The sequence below is a fragment of the Gallus gallus genome, chromosome 1, assembly GCF_016699485.2.
Source record: "Gallus gallus isolate bGalGal1 chromosome 1, bGalGal1.mat.broiler.GRCg7b, whole genome shotgun sequence".
In the NCBI taxonomy this organism is placed as follows: domain Eukaryota; kingdom Metazoa; phylum Chordata; class Aves; order Galliformes; family Phasianidae; genus Gallus; species Gallus gallus.
In genome coordinates, this window is record NC_052532.1 from 166,823,708 (window position 1) to 166,841,577 (window position 17,870).

At 41.2% G+C, this 17,870-nt stretch overlaps 1 protein-coding gene across 18 annotated transcripts in view; it reads right to left on the reverse strand.

The window, feature by feature from the left end:
• The window catches only part of ENOX1 (ecto-NOX disulfide-thiol exchanger 1), a 366,488-nt gene that overhangs the window by 152,670 nt on the left and 195,948 nt on the right, over positions 1-17,870 (reverse strand). For 2 of the 18 annotated variants that reach the window (XM_046898710.1, XM_040657687.2), the window contains exon 1: positions 6,036-6,317. The exons of the other annotated variants lie outside the window; for them this stretch is intronic. The gene's annotated coding sequence lies outside the window, so the exon portion shown is untranslated. Of the gene's footprint in view, positions 1-6,035; positions 6,318-17,870 lie in introns of those variants that run through there. 18 annotated transcript variants of the gene reach the window in all.

Sequence of the window (17,870 nt, forward strand, 5' to 3'; positions counted from 1 at the left end):
TAACAAGGGCAATAACAATAACAACACATTTACTGTAATGCAGTATTGCCAGCCTTCCCTATACAATCAGGAACAACCCAAAGTCAACAACAAGACCAAAGGTTTGCAGAACCTTTAATTGTGAAGCAGAAGCCATGAAGTCGATGTGTGAGACTTTGGTAAATTAGTAACTTATATTCATAAATAGCATTTGTTGCTGCAGTAAAAATCATTGCAAATTGGCCCTCTGGAAAACATAAAGCAGAATGTAACCAGTGTAAACTAGTAGAGCACAGCTTAAGGTGTATTATGAAGGTCACAGATGGCTTGCTAGTTACTTTTTCAACAAATGCAATGTTAATACTTCCACTGCGACATTATGAATAAAGCATGTGGCCTGTAGCTATGAGTATGGGAACTGATGGCTTTGGACTTGTTTGCTTACATTGTCATCCGGCAAACTTCTGTACTGTGCTCTCCTGGGACAAAGCCTTCACTCTTCACACCTTGAGCATGCAGGGGATACAGCCAGTGTAGCTAGGGGGTGGTGGGGGGCAGCAGTTCCCTAGCACAGCTGGATGCCCACTACTCAATAGCCTTCCTATACTCAATAGCCTTCCACTACTCAATAGCAGCACTGAGCCCTCATGGAACACGGGAGGCACCAGGGCAGTGTCTATGCCTTTTCAGCACCATCTCTGCACGTGTGGTTTGCTTTGTTTTAAGCTGCAAGGTGTCACATTAATCAGAATAATTGTGACGATGCAGATTAAACCATCAGCAGCATGAACTGCTTGTTTGTCCAGGTGAAACTATAGGCGGCGCAAAGCAGCTGCACGCAGAGACAAAAGCCCATCCTTTGAATTTACTGTCAAGATAGACAACGTTTTGTGAGAGTGGTGTATTTCTGTCTAAAATATGTGGCTTAATTTAGGAGTGCCTGGGTGACACTAGTGGCCTTTGACATAGAAGTGGTCAGGTGAAATGACCTCTATGTACCTTCTTGCCCGAATCTCAGTGCAACAGCAAATAGAGCAGTTCGAATGGGTTCCATTTGTTATTCTTTTAATTGCCTGCTAATAATTCTTTCAGTAGGAAAGACTAATAACTCCTTCTATCTCTAAATATCTTCTAAAATACCTGAAATTGCAGTTCAACTGAAACATATAATGGGTCTTCTGTCCTTTAGAAACAGCAAAGCAAGTAGATGGGGATCCCATTCCTCATACAGCTCTGCAATAGACTTTGGGCACATCTTTTAAACTGCCCGTGTCTTGACCTCCCCAACCCATGAAATCGAGTGATAATACTTTCTTTAATCTGTTAATTTCGCTTAGTCTGTATGTTCTCTGCTTATGGGATATGTCCAGCATCCCATGGTCCCACCATGGGACCATGACCTGTGACTGCAAATAACACAGGATTGCATTATCTTGAGGAATATTATTTTCTAGAAGAAATTAAGCCAAAGCAAACTAGAGCAAACAAACAAAAGACAATGCTCATACATATATATATTTAATGGAACCTCTATCTGAATGTGGAGAAAATGGCAAGATCCCTTTAAAAGGACTTGCAATGAAATTCACACTCTGTCAGGTGTAAATTACTGCCTGTATCTCATCTTGTTCTATCTACAGCTTCTTTCTTAGTCATGCATAGCAGCAGTGTACAAAAATATTTCCTGCGTGTGATCAAGCAAGCATGGGCCTATAAGATGCAAAGAAAATATGAAACTTTAAAAGAATTGCTTACTGGGATCCTAAAAGAAAATGGAAAGCTTGTAATCATGCCACTTCTCAGTCAGATAATTGATTTACAGTAAGGATGCTTGGGAACACAGTTCTAATAAATCTATACAAGTATTTCCCTAAGGAGGTTAAAGGGAATAGAAGTAGCTAAAAAAGAAATGTAAAAAATAGCCCAGGAACATTACTGTATTCTGTAATCAGAGATACAGTAGATCACTTGAATTAAATCCTTATTGTAATAGAGCTGCTCAGTAGAATAGCATGGGAGATACGCTTCTCATGTTTTTTCCCACTGTTTTTATACAGTACCTTCTGACTGCATACACTTCATGACATCCAGTAGATAATTGTGGGCAAATATCTGTATGCCATATCAAAATCTGAGACAGACAGTTTTATCTGTGCTCCTCTTTGAAGTGGTGAACTCCCCCCTGAGTCCCATGGGTTAGTGACATTGCAAAGCGCATCAGTGACACACAGTAAAGCATCACCAGGTTTGGGAAGAGTCACCAGATGGAGCTGTAGCACATTACTGTGTTAGTGCATATTTCAGGGTACAAACAAGATTTCAGCCTTGGTAGAAATGCAAAGTTGTTAATCAGTTAAAACACAATCACAGAATCATAGAATCACATGAGTTGGAATGGACCCTTAAAGGCCATCTAGTCCAACTCCCCTGCAATGAGGAGAGACACAGATAGGTCAGGTGCACGGAGCCTCATCCAGCCTGACCTTGAATGTCTCCAAGGATGGGACATCCACCACCTCCCTGGGCAACCTGTTCCAGTGCCTCACCATTCTTATCATAAAAAAATTTACCTTACATGCACTCTAAATCTTCTCTCTTGTAGTTTGAAACCACTTCCTTTTGTCCTCTCAAAAAATGCTGTTACTCTTCTTTAGGACAACTGTGGCTAGCAGCAAGGGGCCAACATATTCAGTTTAATTATGTGCCCAGAAATGCCTGAGCTAGGAGATTCTGTTTAAGTTGGTAATTCCCTTTTTCTCAGGAATAGTTTTAAAAGTCTTCATTGTTAAGTGACCTACAGACATGTTACCAGTTTGAGAAGTCTTGGTATGTGCCACAGCTCAGAGCAGAAGCAATAATTTCAAGATGTTTGTCGAAGCACTTCCTCGGGCCACTCAAGTTAAAAATTTGCTTGATAAGTGCATGATTAAAATGGATTAATGTAGTTTCCCAGTGACTGAAGAGATGCCATATCAGCTACAAGTTGACTATAGATTCTCCGAAGAACATGCAGATAAGGTGCAGATTTTTCCATGGTCTCTGGTATGGACCTTGCACTTCCTAGGATAAAGTGATACAAATTTTACCCTTGGTTTCCTTCTCATCAACATTTGGGCCAGTAAATTACCCTTAGCTGGGGACCATGCACGTTTCTAAGTGGGCTTTATTAGAGGAAAGATCTATATTCTGTCTCATCTCAGTTATACTAGGATTCATGTATGCAGATCCATCACTGAGAATGGCCTGGCCTCTGTTATCATTAATTGAAGCATATTAAGAGACTTGGTGGAAAAAAAAATCCAAATTTGAAATGTCAAGAGACAGATCCATCTAGTTTCACATCCTGTTGTTATAATATACCTTAATTACAGTTAATTAGGAGATATTGTTCCTGGTGGAAGAGCATCTGAGGCAGCTTTTGTGGGTGATTAAACACTGAACAGGATCGGACGCATTTGTTGAATGCAGGATCTGTTTATTGTGACTTTACATCCATCTCCATCTAGAGTATCTTTCCTGTTGCATAGCAAAACAAAAGAAAGTCACCGGCCAAAAATATTTCCCTTGCCTCATCATGCTTTCAAATTCCCAGCTGTCTTTTTAAATTTTTCTGCTGCTGGCCTCATAGGACTCTAGAGCATGATCCAACTCCCACTGAAGTCAGTCAGAGCCTTCTCAGTTTGCTTCAGCTAAGCCACATCAGATCCGAAATGAACAGCAGGTAGGGAAAGGGCTGAGGGAAAACAACTGGTACATGGATGGACTTCTGTGGAATAACAGTGTGGTTGACACAATGCCATTGAGGGTTCTGATGCCATTTGTGAAAGAGCAATCTTTGATTTGTTGGAGGTGTGTGATTAGCCGGAATCCTTTCCTCATACAGTATGAAACACCAAAAGTGGAAATCCAGACTGAATGCATGAGCTCAACTTCTGCTAGCATCAATAAGGTTTCTGCACACTCATCGATCTGTGACTGTATGTGACCCTGAAATATGTTTTGCTAGTATGCCTGAGATCATTGCTCATGCTTGGAATAGAAATGACAGGATTGGATTTATCACTGAAAAGTAAGCAGTGCATATCTTCTGCATGAAGGATAACCAATTTAGCATTTGTTTAGTAATCTTTTTTTCTCAGTTAAAGAAGAAGAAAGGAAGAGTAACATTATTGGTTAGATTACACGTAAGAGAGAAAGTCTTCTTTGCCATAAAATCCATGCATACTCGATTCCAAAACACTCCTTTACTGTGAATGGCAATAACTATGATAAAACATTTGCTATTTACTCTTTAGTGCAACTAAATGCTTTGGGCAGAGGATATTATTAAAAAAAAAAAACAACTCAAAACTACTCTTTTAATGCATTTTTTCCATTCTCAGTGATGGATTTCATCTTTGATATGCGATCCAGCTATTTAACTAGCTCTCACCACTTCTCCCATGAATTGTTTATACAGCAACTTGGCAGCATCATTTGCATATCACAGGAAAGATCCCATTACATGTTCCCAGAGGTGCGGTTTCACTGGCTTTATCACTTTCTGCCACCTATGCATTTCCCTGAAGCAGAGTGTCTGGTTAATCCAGAACGGCACTTCTTGGCTGCCAATCGTAATTAAACATTAATGGTGCAGCTACAAAATTTTCAGTCACTCAAAACTTATCTCTCCATTGTCTTCTGTAAGTATAATACCTAAAAAAGATATTTATCTTTTCACGCAAATTTTCCTGCCACAGGAAGATCACAGAGTATTACCCTTACTGTATTCTACTCAGCCGTTGTAGGGTTGACCTGAAATAATTAGACAAGGAACAAAGACACAAGGAAAGAAAAGCTGAAAAGAAAGAAAATCTGTAAGCAGTGTAACCGCAAGAGAAGAGCCTGAAGACTTGAGTCAGGACACTGCATTTCGCTCTCCAGATGGCTGCTCGTGTCTAATAGGGAGAAAGGCTCAAACTGAGGGCTACTTTCTTGGTCATGAAAAGATCATGTTTGGATGTGCTCCAGATTATCCTTCACCCATTTTATGAAGCATGAAAAAATTGACAGAGGAATAACCCCCATCCAGAGAAACTCTTATTCCAAGAACATTCTTAGCAACACCAAAACCACAGAGGAGCACACAACAGAAAAAAAGGGAAGCAGGATCCACATAGGCACCACAGTAAAACACCAACAAATTTCCCAGCAAAAAGCATTGCTGACTCCAGATGTCTCCCCTGTAGGCAGACTAGCAGACTTGTGCTTTCAAATAGTCAACTAACATGCATTTGGGAGAAACAAACACTGCAGATACCAAATCCTGTTACCTTTGACTCTCCCTGTGCAAATCCATCTTGCAGTAAAAGCCTACACCCATGACATTTCAGAAACATGAACTCAGTTGGGGTGAAATTTGGAGTCTGAAGCGTAGCGTAGGCTTACTACCAAAGTCACCTCAGAAAGTACTCCAAGGCAACGGGAGTAATGTCCATCAATAGCTGCCCCTGCACCTTCCTCCCTAGCAATCTGACAAACACACAAAATCCCTAATGCCACAGAAGGCTGGAAGGTAGAACAGGGGTTTGACGCATTGAAAAAACTAACAGGGTATTGAGTCAGCAGCCTTTGAGTCACAAAGTCAACCTCAGCGCACAGTGATTGAAACCTGTTATCCTCCCACAGCCTGGGACTGCGTTATACAGTGCGATTGCTGGCAGTCACAGTGACAGAGCGATAGGCAGATTAAGCACAGCTGTCCCCTCAGGTCCAGGGACAGCCTGCTTGGCAGTCAGGAAAATGGGAGCTGCTCCTGCCTGTTTAAAAGAGAGCATTTAGTTTTCGAGCCTGTCAGCATGATCCTTTTTGAACGCACTGTGTTTACTGACATGCCACCCTGACATTTTGGTTTAGTAGTACAAAAAGGAAAAAAAAAGAAGCAACAAGAGGTAAGGTTATAAAACTAAATACGATGTTTTCTGCATCTTAAAAGAAGAATTGCTCCCACTGAGTCCTGGAAGCTCAGAACACTGCAGCGCTGTGCCAGTACATGAAAACCAAAAAATGGAACTGACCTGGGCTTCATGGTTCAAGCGTGCAGTGGCAGGGATCCCGGTACTACTTCCAAATTCAACACTCGAATAAACACAGTTGTAGTTTCCTGAAGTGGATGCTTTTAATGCAATCTGAAAGGGGTGAGAGAGAGGGCATGCTCCCGAAGCCTATATTTCTTAGGTAGAAGCAATTCTGCCTGGAGAAAGCCAGCTTGTGACGGTTTGCTATTAAGACCGTACGGTAGCGAGGGAACGTCTTTGAGTTCACATACTTAACGCTCAGTGGTGTGTCTGCAGAGTGGCAGGAAATAAACAGAGTGAGGTGGGGTTAACCAGAGACCTGCTGGCTAAGACCTACACGCCTAGGAGCAGGAGGAGGAGGGCTGTGAGGTCAGGTGCTGTTTAGTTATTGGGGATCAGCCACAGAGCTGCCAGGCACAGCAATGTCTGTCACATCTGGTACCTCTTCCTATCAAAATCCCACCACTTCTCCAGTCCATTTCCCATTTCATCCCAATTGCCATGTCAGGAAAGACAAGTGCTGCTCAAGGAAGGAGCAGAGGGGGCATGGGGCAGAACATGAGCCACCCAGTCCGGATGTGAGGACAGCATGAGGGCAGGGAGGGCAGCCCACCATTGCATCTGGAGATATGCAGAAGAAGAAGGAGCAAAGCCAACCTTTAGAAGAGCCCATTCAGCTGCAGGATGTAAAAGGATATATCAGACATTTGCTGGAAAATCTGTCATAAGTGCCTACGTTGGCAGAAATCAGGTGGGGGGAACTCTCTGCTAGCAATCCTCCAAGGAACTTTTCTCAGAGAAAGAACTGGGGCACTGCCCCTCCAAACTAACCCTGTAACAGAACTACTGAGAACATTACTAGGAAAACACCCTTTGTAATAAGGAATCTTACTATAAGGCATAATGTATTGTTGCAGTTGCATACATTTGTTGTGCACAGAGTGTTCATAGATGCTAACCTGGGCAATTTCTTAACTCTTGATATTTATTCTATGCTTGTAAAATAAAATGGCATCTGTCATTCTATCTTGACTGGAAGAGAGAATGCATGTATAAATTGTGTAGAATTACTTGCAAATGCTATTGAATTTTCCATATCTGCTTGTAGAAGGGACAGAAGGGCGATGGATACAGCTTTCCATATAAAACCACAAAGGAGAAAACCAGAAAGAAGGCTTTGTTTTCAGCATGTTTAAACTGTTCAAATGACAGGAATCGGTTGCCTTGGAAGCAGATCCACAGCTGAATGAAACCTTTCACCTGTCCAACATATGAAATATTTATTATCTGAGGGTGACCAGAGACTGAATAAAGCCAGATATATGATGCAAAAAGCAGACCCGGGCTCATCCCCTCCATGAATTTCACAAGTCCTCTGGCAGCCAGATTAGATTTGGCCACAGAGAGGGTAAAGTGGGCTCAATGGCAGTACTGGCTGTGAGGAGAAATAAACTATGAGGAAGTAGCATGTTAACTTTGTATTCATTTCAGTAGGGTTTGCGAAGCAAAATGCTGATGCTCCTCCAGTACCCTGCTCAATAAAGCAGCAAACTGTTACAAACTTCCAATTAGAGAGGAGAACTCGCTCACTTTAGATAATTATTTTTCCAATTAATTATTCTTGGCCACTTGTTTCCCCATAAAATTTGCCCAGTGTTTTTGTCTTGTGGAATTTGTTGGTGGTTTTTTGTTGTTTTTTTTTTTCCTTCTCTTTTGTGTGGGTTGGAATTAATTTATGATAGGGCTGAAACTTGGCAGAGATCCAGACACAACAATCTGAAGAATGTTTGTACTAAAATTCAGTGATGGGATTCCTGGTTTATTTTATCTCGGAGCCTCCCTGAAAATGTGGTCCGACACAACAGAGTGCAGTAGATACACAGGTGGATGTGTAATCCAGTTCACTCTATTTTTTTCAGGAAAAAAGACTTTTGACATTTCAGTTGCTGCAGACATAACCCTGACTATGAACAAAAGCCAGATCCATTATTTAAGAGCGTGATGTGTTTTTTGCATAGCTGCTTTCAGCAGAGAATCATGCTTTACAAGAACCTTGACATTTTCACCCTTTATTATATCCTTTTTTTTTTTTTTCCTTAGAAAATTCAGATTTCCAAGGCCTTTGGTGTCCTTACTAAGGCTAGATATGTTTTATGCTTGCATTCAAGAGATGTTGAAATTGTCTAATTAAGAAAAGAAGTAAAAATACAGATTGAAGTCCAAGTTTCTCATCTCCTATACTCTACCATAATAAAGTACAGTACTTGTGCTAACTCTATATGTATGCGTGTGCATGTGTAAACTGACTGAAAAGTTGCAGAGAGTTAACATGCAATACCAAAATATAATAGTTTCTTCCAGTTCGTGCTGCTTCCTTATCACACTCCACTTGGCAATTTCACGAAGATTTTAGCAGTAAATATTGGAACAGATAACAGCATTTCCAGGCAGGGCTGCAGGCTCCTGGGTGCTGCACAGAATTGATCTTGCACTTGCAATTAAGATGGAAGCCAGGTATGAACAAGATGGGAAGGGGAAGAAGGGGAGGACAAGCAGAAGCAACCAGGTCCCTGAATGATGCTGTTGTACAAATCACCTCACTATGGCTAGAAACTTGCTACAGTTGGAGAGGGGATGGCCTCAAGTCGCATTTGAGAATTCAGGTTGGAGATCAGGAAAAACTTCTAAGCTGAAAGAATGGTCAGGCACTGGAACATGCTGCCCTGTGGTGGAATCACCATACCCGGAGGTGTTCAAGAAACGTGCAGATGTGGCGCTGAGGGACAAGGTTAGTGGGCAATATTGGTGGTAGGTGGACTGTTGGACTAAATGATCTTAGAGGTCTTTACTAACCTCAGTGATTTCATGGTTCTACTATTGTATAAAACTGCAGTAAAACAGGGATTCCTGCCTCCACAGTAGTAACACAATAGATTTTAAGATATTAACTGGTCCTCTACCACAGCTATGCTGTGCTGGCAGCAGTCCTGTGCCAGCATGGGCTGTGCTTATGCCCCTGCCCAATTCCCAGCCATCATGCTGAGCTGCATGCCCACCAGAACAGGGTTCCCTGGGCTCTTCCTTCGTTTTCAGTGCTCGTGTGCAAATTACTTCCTCCACGTCTGGTACAGTCACTTCGCCCTCCCGCAGAGCGCTGTGCTTACACATTCCCAGCAAGTTTGCCAGAGAGAGGTTGCTAGGCTCCAAGTGCACCACAAAGTGCAGAACGTGCCTTCTTCCCTGCCTTCCCATATGCCCAGAGGATCCCCCCTCCTTTCCCACCGTGGTACATCAAGTACCTTCCCTTTCTTTCCAAAAGCTGAGAATCCATCTGTTCGGCAAAGCTCTCCATCTGTAACGGCGACAAGTCCAGTGATGTGCTGCCAACATTTCAACAAAGGGCTCCTCTACGCCCAGCTCCCCCCCCCCCCGGGTCTGCAGCACAGCCCACGTCCCCGGGTGGGATGCTCGCAGACTAGAGACGTGCGGCGCTGGCGGGCTCTGCGCGTTTGGTTTTCCCATTTCAACAAAATGCTTTCCCATAGCCGAGGAAAGAGGCAGCAGCACTTGGCAAACACGTTTCTGTTACGTGCCTCCTACCAGAAATAGTCAGACTTGGGTCTGGGAAATAAAAATACCCATCTATTTGGTTGAGAGAGTTGCAGAGTGTTCACCTGGAAAAAATATAAGGGATGAAGATGGTAAGGAGGGATTTGGATCCCTTTCAGGGACCACTGGGACTGTATCTGCATCGAGCAAATTAAGAAGAGGGCCCTACTTAGAAAGAAGGAAACAATGCCAAGTTTCCCTGCCAGCACAATGCTGGCTGAGGACTGAGCTTTGTGAACAGGACTGCTAAATCCGGGGACAAATGCTCAGAAAGGGACAGCACTGCTGCCGTTCACACATCTATATCAGGTCTGAACACACAGTACAGTGTATGAATACATCTATGTATGTATGTGTACAAGTATATACACACATGTAGGCATATAAAGGTATCAGACAAGAGTTGATTTACAAACCTTGGCTGTTGCTTCTGCTTCACACACTATTCTGTCTTAGGCATTTTAAACACCCAGGCTCGATAGTTTTCCATATGTGATTTAAATAGAAGTTGATGCATGCAGGCCTGGATGCCTTGAATGTGTTTTGGATCATCTCCTTCTTCTGTCGCTGTTTATCAGCCACACAGCTTTAGGTTTACGGCAAGTTGCAAACGCATCCGAATGGCTGGCTCTTAAATTACATTAAGCTCCCAAAGTTTTCCAAGGTGAAAGTATAACATATTATTTGCATTCACCCTCAGAAGTTTTTTTTTAATCTTCTTGAAAAAAATAACAGGACAACTCCTTTCATTGGAACACATTACCTATACCACTGCAACTCTTTCATCTTTGTGTGCTTTTTAAATTGTACATAAGAAAATAAAAGCATGGACTCAACTGTTCAGTTGTGAAAGTAGCTTGCATTAAGCAGCAGGTTCTTCAGAGAGGAAAAAAAGCACATTTAAGACAAATGAGTTTTGTTCTTTTTTGAACAATGAAGAACAGGAGATTAACATCAGTGGTTGGTATCACATAGTTTAAATTGATAGCACTAATTAGTAATACGTGGGCAAATTGCCTTTCTAAGTAATCTGTATTTACACGTCAGGAAGCTTTTAAAAAATATTTTCTGTGTTTGTCTACTTTAGCTGCCATGTAGACAGCAAGGTGTCAAGCCTCTTGCCTAAAAACACAAACAGTGCTAACGTGTCTGTCTTATAACGAGCTCTTTCAGGGAGAAATACCGATCCTTATCTAGCAAAGCACCACAGCACATTTTGGAGCTCACCCATGTATAGCAAAACACTTTGGAGTATGTTTATGTTTAAAGCATTTGTTGAACAGGCAGAGATTAAGTGTGTTCTTGGCTGGCCTGATGAACTGGAGGCTGTGTTAAGCTCCTACAAGGCAACCCAAAATGCTCTGTATGGTACAGACATGGCTCCAGAGCCTTGGCTACACTGCAAGGGAGATCCAAAAAGGTGCTCTATGGAAGAGAACAATTAGAGCCTTCATCCAAACATCAACAGGAATGTTCCCTCCAAGCCACGCAAGACAAAGGCTTCATAAACAAATGGGGCTGACACGGTCCAGGAAGGCTTGAGCACTGCTGACCCAAGAAACAATCCCCAGAAATCACATTAGCTAAATCGATAAGGCAGGACAGCACAGGTGGAAAGCAAGCATCATTATTTCCTTTTTATCAGACAATAACACAGGGCTCAGACAGAGAAGCTACCCGATGAGAACCTGCTAAAACAAGTTATTGAAATAAATCCAGATATACCAAAGTCTAGTGTGATTACCTAACCACCAGACCAGCATCACTTCTGGTTTAGAAATAAGCATGCAAAGCATAATTAATTTATATGTCTGTCATGGCATCCAGACAAGGAATTGCATATTGCAAAGAATTTTCCAAGCTACTTGTTGCAATGGAGGCAAGATGAACCAGTGAAGGTGCTGCAGGGTGCTTGTCACTCACGAGAACATTTTCCTCTTCCAAATGGGTGTTAGTTAATTGCCTTCTCATTTTTTCTATTTTCTTCAAAATTTCTTAAAAACCCAGTAATGTGTCTGGCCCATTTTTGCTTACTTTTCATCTTGGCAAAGTATCTGGCTAGTCTTCTCCATACCCTTTACTCCCAAACTTACTGCATGGCACAGAAAGCCATTCATTTTCCTGAGCTAGGTCCTTTTTAATCTGAACAGCTCTCATCTCCTGAAAAGCATGCAAGCAAGAATGCAACGTTATGTACAAAAAAGCCATTTCACCCTTCCTTTTGGAAAGAAAAGCTCCTGCCTTCACTAATGTATGAGTGAGCAGGAACAGAAAACTATCAGCTTTAGCTTGAAAGCAGAGGGGTCATCTTGGCCTATAACTGTGGCAGTAAGTCTGTGAGTGGGATGGTTTATACCATATCATGACTTTCAAACATTCTGTATTTCTAGTTTCGTGAGGAGACAACCATCATATTCTTTGGAACATTTTGCCCAAATAAGTTGGGTACGCCCCATCCCTTGAGGCATTTAACGCCAGGTTGCTTGGGGCCCTGGGCAGCCTGAGCTGGTGGGTAGCAGCCCCACCCATGGCAGGGGGTTGGAACTGGATACCCTTTAAGTTCCCTTTCAATCTAAACCATTTACGATTCTATGATTCTATGACTAGTGCAAAGCTGGAATTCACACAGTTCAATACAACAGCTGAATTGTGTTCCTTCTAGCACTCAAGCCTCAACTTCCCTTTTCTATTTGGCCACTTTAAAGTGTGACTTTGTTGTGTCTCCATGAATCTCCTTGTGATTCTCCATGCATGCTACCTCACTCCACATGGATGAAATCCAGTGAGCTAGCCAAGAGTTTCTGCTGGAGTCCCACTGCAATATCTCCCTTTGAAACATCGAGGAGGGAAGATGACATCCAAATATGCGAGTAGAACTATCTTGCAATAAAACCCTGTGGGGATCATGCTGGTATGATTCCTCAAGCTGACCATGAGCCTGCAAACAGAGAACCTAATTGCTGCTGATAGGAGTCAGTAACATGAGAAATTTTCTCAGTGCAAGCTCTACACCAGCAGTGTGTCAAACTTCTCTCCTCCCTTCCTCTCTCTGTGAAAAAGACCTGTCCCCCAAAGGATGGATCTGTTTCTAAGAGCACACATTAGCACAGAAGCTGGACTCCAACTCTGCATGCAATTAAAATGCTGGCTGCAGCACAATTTCATCTCCAGCACACACCTGAAGGACCCATCAGTCTTTCTTTTTTTTTCTGCCCTTGAATATCCTGTCGCTCTGCTTTCATTCAAGCCTACATAATCTGTCTCCTAATAAATACCTGTATGTGTGTGTGTGCTTTTGCACATAACTAACAGCCCAATCAACCAGCTGACTAGCAAACAGTATGTTTATACTCAACCTTCAGCTTTCTGAGCACCTTATTTTAAATAATCTCTCTTTAAATATTTTCTTCAGATTCCTTCGAAGTTGCTTACATCTCCAACTCTGTGCACAGCTGCTTCTTCACAAGGCAATTTTGTTGCTCAGTTAACTTTCACATTAATCAGGTGAGTGTCTCTCCCTAACATATCTAACAATTGCTCATCAGGTCTCCAACGCTGTTGAAAAATAATTAAAAACCTGTTTCCAATAAACAAGGTAAAAAGGCATTCAGAATGAAATACTGAGTAGGAAATGTATTGGAAAGCTGGGGACAAAAAATTCTGATCTGGCATAGGCTGGGCAGAATTAGTTGAACACCAAATTAACTGCTAGTGGCATCAGGCAAAGACTAAAAAGAAAGTTATAAATATTCACTTCAAATTAACAATGAATTTATTGTGGCTGAACACAAGCTCCTTTTATGTTTGCTTCGTACAAATAGTCATGCAAAGGAAATGCAAAGCTTGTACACTCTGCGATTTGCTTCCAGAATAGGATGTATAATTGATGTGGGATTTACACAGCTTGACAAACCAAGGGAAGCGGGGCTCCCAAAATTCTTTGGAGCCAGCACACAAAGGTAATTAAACCAGTTCCAGTGATGGAACAGGCTCCCAACACCTTCCTTAGCTAGCACCGTGCAAATGGATACCTAATTACAGTTTGCCAGCAACAAAGGTGACGAGAGCAATCTGCCATCAGGTAATTCAAAATAAAAATAAACAAGAGACAATACCTCCATAAGAAGAACAAGAGGCTGAATTTGTTGAGTAAATCACACACTTTGCTTTAATTGTGACAAGCAGAGTGAAACGGCATAGTCATACCTTGGTATGTCACCTTCCCCCCTCCCAGTGAACCATGTGGTGGCATTGAGCAGATGCAGAGCCTTCCCCTGCCTGCATTAGAGGAGAACAACCGGAGACAGTGTAAAGCTCAGCCTGTGAATGAAGCCCTTTTAAATCAGTGCCGGGTCAATCACCCCATCTCCAAGTCAGTCACAGACAGTAGAGGCAACACAGCAATAATGAGCACTTATATTGTACAAATCTTCTCTGTGGGTATAGTTAAGGTGGTGCCGATTAATCTACTGCTCCACTTAATTAAATATTGTTAAAATTGTGCTTAAAGCATTATTACATATCTTGTTAGTACTATTACAATCTCTAACTCTCCATCTTGTATCAAGCACGAATTTGCTGTGCGTAATAATGCTGTGTGTGGCAGCGTAACTTCTTGTTATGAGGTGTTCATCTCTAACAAGCCAAGGTGTGCTATGTGCTACCAACCCTACAGAGGTCAGCCTCTCGTAGAAATGTGGCCCCATAATGAAACAACCACCTCCTCAAAGCCACAGTGTTATACCCAAAATGAACCCAATCGCATGCAGGAGAAGGTATATACATAGGTCACTTCAAAAGGAATACTTCCTATTTATTTCCATGGAAACTACTACATATACAATAACACTATTTGACAGATCAAATTCTCAGCTACTAGGCAGTTCCTTTTAACATAGTCACCACCATGAGCTACGCATTTTTTTGCCAGTAATAAACAAGAACCTGCATGCCATGCTCATAAAAATCAGCACCAGTGGAAGTGAACTACTGTCACTGCTGCCAATGTCAAAATGCACCACCCACCACCTTACTGCACTCTTATCCAGTGTTTGTTCTCCATAAATATGCAGCAAGTGTTGATGTCAATGGGTGTCATTTTTTTTTCTGTACGGATGAATTCAGTGACACTCTGTTGCTTCATACGCACTTCCACGTCAGACATTGTTCCATCAGACTGCCCCTCTGCTGCCATCTGTCACACAGCAACAAAGCGTAGTGGAATACTGGTGGGAAGGTTCAACCTCTACGGCCTACCACCAACATCTGCCTCTGACACTGTGGGTCGACATAATAAAATAGGAGGGATTACTTTCGGAGAAGCTGTCATAAATTTATTACATACATACAGTCATATATTCCTAAAGAATGATCACAAGAGGAGGGGTGTGCTGAGGAGACACCGTCACCCTGCAATGCAGCTGGTGAACGAGCAGTGGAAAGAAATTAACTCTACGGAGAAGCAATGACCAGACAACACAGATGATCATCAGATCCTCAGGGGTAGCAAACAGAAAAAAAGAGGAAAAAAAAGTCTGTCCTCACAGTGGCTGGAAAAGAAATACAAAATAAAAATAAATAAAGCACCTCTACAAAACATCTCTTGTAAAAGACTGTAAAGAAAGAGGAAAGATGGAAAGCCTATGATTCTTTCTCCCTGTGGACATTTGGATAACTCAAACCTTAGGAAGGTACACATATATACACGTTTTATTTAAACAGCCATTCTATGTGCTCATCTGTAAGTAAAAGCAGGAGTGCCTGCATCTCATCTGAAGTTTGCTGTTCAATAGTATAGGGGAAAACTTTCAAAGAGGGACGAAATCCATCGCTTTTGCAAATTCCTCATGCCATAATTCTGAGTAAGTACCAACCTTCACCAGCTGTAACTTGGAACTTCTTGTGAATGTTGCAATTCTATGCACTCATTACCAAAGGGTTAAAGCACATAGAAAACTAGTATAGCAGACCACTCCAAACAAAATAATTAGTCATTAATTTTTGTTCAACAAGCAGGTAGACAAACAGTTGTTGAAACACAATTTGAAGCAGTCCTTGCCCAATAGTAAACTGTCTGTGTATAGCATGTGCCACGAAATGCTTCATGGAAGAACACAAATTGCTCCAGTCTCAAAAATTACAATCTTGGCTGCTCACAGTTAAACTACACAAAACATTTTATTTTATTAAGCCAAAGCTTTATTCCTCAAAAGCTTTATTCCATAGCCAAGTAAGCAAGGGCTCAGAAAGAAAGGGAGAGTGAAATTTAACCAGTCTGGTCACAATTATTTCATTGTCCTTTATAAGCTTAGAATGATCTGTATATGTTTCTGATAAACAGCCCTGCTGGCTAAGTAAATAATACTGATGAATCCCATTTGGCTTTACTGTACATTTGTCTTGTAGGAAACATGAGTTTTCACATGATTTTTTTTTCTCTCTACCCAGGAAGGTGGAACTGCATAAGACATGTCCCAGATAAAGAAGTTAAATATTAGTTATAAAAACAGATGTTTCAACAGTAATCACAGTATGAAGTGGTAAACAGAAATAACTGTGTACAATATTCACGGTAAACTATTCTGCTTCTGTGCTAGTTTCTATTTCATTTTTTCATGGAAGTGCACCAACATTTACTCAGTTGGCTCTAACTTTAGAAAAAACAGATGCTCCTTTTGCAGGTTAATGCTTTGGACTATCCCTTATTTCCCAGGATATTTTGCATTTACCAGCAGTATTACCAGAGTGTCTCTCACGATTGTGGCCCAGTTGAATGAACTGAATTAAAGATGTTTCAGCTTTTCATTTCCTCTTAAACAGGCATATCTGTGCTATTTTCAAACTTCTACTACAGAGCGGATCTATCACAGTCCATATAAAACCCACCACGTTCAAATTCCATTTGTACATACTCAATATTCACATTCCTCCTTTTCCCATAATGTGCTACAAAACACATTACATGTTGGATAAAAAGTCCTTCTCCCACATTACATGAAATTCTGACACATAAAGTTTGCTTCACCTGCCTACACTGGGCCGAAGTTATACACCAAAATAAAAACTTTTTGTTGAACGGTAAAGAAAATTTCACTTGATTAGGTATTACATGTCAATGTTGTTTAAAAAGATTATAAATTGTCTAGCCTGAAATTTAAAAAAAGTGTATTTCAAATGGAAATGTATACCTGCAGAATTTGAAAATTAAAACTCTGATATTTCACTGAAAATAGTAAAAGTGATGATATGTTTCAAACAGCAACACTTAACTGTCAGCTTTTGACAGAAGAATTGTAACAAAGTCCTGACTTTAAGAGATTGCCAAAGAAAATTTTCTGTGGCTAAGGCTTTGCAAAAGCATGCTGTGCAAAAGACTTATCTCCACAAAGATACAGATTGACAGACGAAGCAAGAAGAGATGCTTATATCTATAAAGGAAAGCAGATCTATCTGTGGCAACAATAAGTCTTATTAGACTAGAGCTTATTTTCAGTGTGAATGCAGGCATGCTTTAATATTCCAAATAACAACATAATATTTCTGTTTGCTTTGTCCACCACAATGAGAACACCACAAATATGCGTAGGTCGCTCTGAAAGTAATGCCTCCTATTCATTTCTGTGGAAACTACAACAGATACAAAGAGCACAATAACATTATTTTATAGCAGCAAATTTTCAGCAACAAAACAGTTTTTCAGCATAGCAACCCCCACTAGATAATCCACATTGATGAGCTGATCACTGAGCTCTTCACTGCATGATGTAACAGCTACGTGTTGTCATCTGGAACGTGACTTGTCTTTCATTTCACTGTCACCACTACTGAAATGTACCACCCACCACTTCACTGTGCTCACATTCACTGTTTGGTCATAAACATTCATCAAGCATCAATAAATGTCAATGGGTGCCATTTTTTTCTTCATGGAAGAATTCAATGACACACCTTTGTTTCATACACACTTGCACAACAGAAACTATTCTGTCAAACTGCCTCTCTGCTGCCATCTGTCACATGGTAACAAAATGTAATTGAAAATTGCTGCGAGGGTTCAACCTCTACTGCCATACCACCACCATCTGCTCCTAATGTCATAGCTCAGCATCACAAAATAGGAGGCATTACTTTCAGAGCAGCCCTTATATCATATTCATAGAAATAGATAGCTCATAAAAGCAGCAAGCTTTCAACATGTATTTTCTATCTGGTATTATATACCAAATG